A 3453-nucleotide genomic window follows, 5' to 3' on the forward strand; every position below is an offset into this window, starting at 1 on the left:
ACACCAAGATCTACAGAGGACTTGGAAATAAATCCGAGAAGAAATCACAGATCTAACAACAGTAAACAATAGCACAACAGACCATCAAAAACCACCGAAAGGCACACAAAAGGAAGAAAAATGTTGAGTAAACAAAAGAGACAACAACAAATGACTAACACCAGACAGACTGCTCTGACGGCGACGTTGAAGACACGCCACCGCCGAAACCACTACTAAACAACCGGAGAAGAACCAGAAACTTCAGTTTGTTTGTTTCTCAGAAGTAATTCTTCGATACCCTGAGAAATGTGTTTTATTGGGTTTAATATTTCGTTTCTTCTCAGATTTACGCATGTGAATATCCTGGACCAAGTTTGATAAGCCCAACACGCACTCTTCAACTAAAACGGGCAATGTATATGTTTTGGATTCCAAAATTTTAAAGGATATGTGGGATTTCCAACAACACATTGTACTATTTCTAATACTTAGCAGCCAATTGCTAACAAGAATTTTTTTTATAGGGTCGTAGTTTAAGAAAATACTAGAATTTAATCCGCATGTCCGTCCGAATATTTTTTTCATTTTATAAATATATATGATATTATTACAAATGTTTTAAATATATAATTTCTATTTTAGTATTATATATTACTCAACTCTATAATATTTTTGTTTATATTTCTTATTCATCATTATTAATATATAATGATTTGTTTAATATATTTTACTTTGTTATTAATTTATATTACTTACTAATATATTTTTGATTTAGGTACAGTAAAATAACAATATGAAATAATCAAATAGATAACCTCCTGCAAAATATTTTTTTAAAAAATTTATAAATTTGCTATAATACATTTTTAAAATTCATTTATTTATATTATAGAAAAGAAATATGTTTAAGATAATTTATAAATACATGTTGATTGTTTTAAAATATATTTTAACATATATTATTTTAGTATACGAATAGTTTTCTTTATTATTTGTTGAGCTTAAAGAAAATTTGATTCACATTTGAACTAAGAAAAAGCGAATTTGATTCACTTGTAACAAATTTACACAAGTGTTGTAAGCACTTTTTCTTAAAATTTGCTATTGCGGCCAGAAATTAAGCAAATGAAAATTGGCCAATCAATCACTATTGTGGATTAGGCCTATGAGCGGCATCTGAAACACACGCGCCTTCTCTCTTCTCTCTTCTATCTCTACTCCAAAGCTCAGCGTTTTGCTTTCGAGGGGAGGCTCTATGACTTTCCGGCGACTTGTCGGTGGCTGTAGGGTTCTCCCCTCTCGAATCTTGTGCGACGGAACGGAGCTGTGACTTCCGGCGTTCAATGGAGATGTTTCTCATGCTTCTCGGCGAGATCGGGTGGATCTATGACGCACAGATCCCTAGGCGAGATCTGGTGCTCTGGTAACTTGTCGGGAGTACGATGACGGCGATCTGTTAGGGGACGACGGAGAGCTCATCGGAAACCGCTTGTCAGTTATCGGGGCTAGGGTTTCCATCTCCGATTGAAAGGTTTGCGTTTTGGCGGCGGCGGATCTCTCGAATGGGATGGCGGTTCCCTTTGAGATGCATCTCCGTCGTGGAACCGTCTCTTACACCACCTGAAGTGGAGGAACACGCAGGGTCTCGGACCTGTGAAGAGATGAAGCGTTTGTAGTTACGGCAATGAGGTTTTTTGGAGGTTGTTTTCTCTCGGAGGCCGGCGTATTGGGGCCGCGGGACACCTTCGTGGGTGGCTTCTTCAACGGTACCCGGAGGCGGAGCTTGGGCTGGCTTGAACGCCCCTCTCTCGCGATGTCACCGGAAATCGAAGCTGATAGCCACGGCGTTCACCCGAAGGAGGACCTCGTCTTCTTTCCCTCAACCTTTTATTCCTCTTGTGCTAAGACTTGATTCTACGTTTTGTTTCATTGCATGTAACCTAGATTCAGCCATTTCTCCGGGGAACAGCCACGTTAGGGTTGTCACTTTTTCGGAATGCCCTTAAGAGGGATGAATCAATATAATTTTAATTTAAAAAAAAAAAAAGAAGAAAATTGGCCAATCGTTTCTTCTCTCTCATTTCTATCCTTTCTATCTACACCCTCTTTGTATCCCTTGCCTCCATCTCTTTGGCCTCCGCATTTTATTCTCCGAGCCGTAAAAGGTACCTCCTTTTCCATTTCTTCCCCTAGTTTTTATATATTGGTTTTGTGGTTATTTAAAGTAGATTAAGTAACGCTCATGAGGTTTTCCGTGTAGACCTTTAGTTTGACGGTGTTTGAAGGTATGGTGAAGCTTCCTCATGGATTATCGTTGAAATTTTAGATGAAGCTCTCTGTTTGGATATATTGGCTCTGGAAGTGAAGTCGTTGCTCGTCTGTGTTGGAATTTTGTCAAGATCTCTCGGGTGGAAAGCATGTTTAGGTGAGCTAATTTTAGGGTTGTATGAACTATTGGCATGTTGAGTGATCTCTTTGCTTCGAGAATGGTGGAGGGTGTTTTGAAATATTTCCTTATGACAACTGACTACAGTGACAATCTATTACCAGATCTGAACTCCTTTTTTTCGCTTCATTGCTTCTTCATACAATTTGCCCTTTACAGTTCTCGTCGGTGGTTGGTTTATCTCCTTCATTGTGGTGGCTTTTTATTTAGCATTTTGGTTCCGGTTTAGTTTCAAGCGATCTTCCTCCTCATCACAGTGGTGGTAGAGCTGGAAATTTTAATCATTGTCCGCGGGCCCCGCCCCGTTTGACCCGCCGCGGGGCGGGTGCGGGTCGAACCATTTGAAATTTTTAAATCGCGGGTGCGGGTGCGGGTCGAGATTATTTTGAGCGGGGCGGGTGCGGGTCAGCCGAATTTGAATCGCGGGTACCCGCAAATTAAAAAAAAAAAACATTTTTGAAAAAAAAAACATTTTTTCGTAAAATATATAAAAAACAATAAATATTTATATAATTTTAATTATAAATATATTTTTTTAATAGTATTTTTTAAAAATAACTATTATATAAATAAAAAATAATTATTTTTAATTAAAATAATTATTATATAATTAGAAAATAATCATTTTTAATTAAAATAACTATTTTTAATATAATTAATATTATCCGCGGGTTTGGCGGGTTACCCGCGGGTTTTGGCGGGGCGGGTGCGGATATAAAAGTTTTTGTTTGCGGGTTATGCGGGTCGAGTTTTTGAATCGAAAAAATGATTCGACCCGCGGCGGGTCGGGGCGGGTTGACCCGCGAACCCAGCACTAAGTGGTGGCAACGTTTCTTTATGTCTAAGGTTTCCAGCTTCTGGTAGACCGAATTCTAGATTCCTCTTCATTCTACTGTCTAAAAAGGGGACCATTTTAGGGTTTTTTGTTGAACTTTTTCGTTTTAGGTTCATTATTGTTCTATTTCTTTACTTTTTTTTCCTTTGTCACAAAAAAAAAAACCAAAAAGTTTAAATATGAAGACTTT

General features: G+C 38.0%; 1 long non-coding RNA gene across 1 annotated transcript; it reads left to right on the forward strand.

Moving 5' to 3' along the window:
• The first annotated feature begins 955 nt into the window (after nt 1–955).
• On the forward strand, nt 956–2557 carry LOC106426208. The gene is made up of 2 exons (XR_001285279.3): nt 956–2147; nt 2243–2557. It is a non-coding gene; the product is annotated as an uncharacterized LOC106426208 (long non-coding RNA).
• Nucleotides 2558–3453: the final 896 nt, after the last annotated feature.

This window comes from Brassica napus, chromosome C6 (genome assembly GCF_020379485.1).
Source record: "Brassica napus cultivar Da-Ae chromosome C6, Da-Ae, whole genome shotgun sequence".
In the NCBI taxonomy this organism is placed as follows: Eukaryota; Viridiplantae; Streptophyta; class Magnoliopsida; order Brassicales; family Brassicaceae; genus Brassica; species Brassica napus.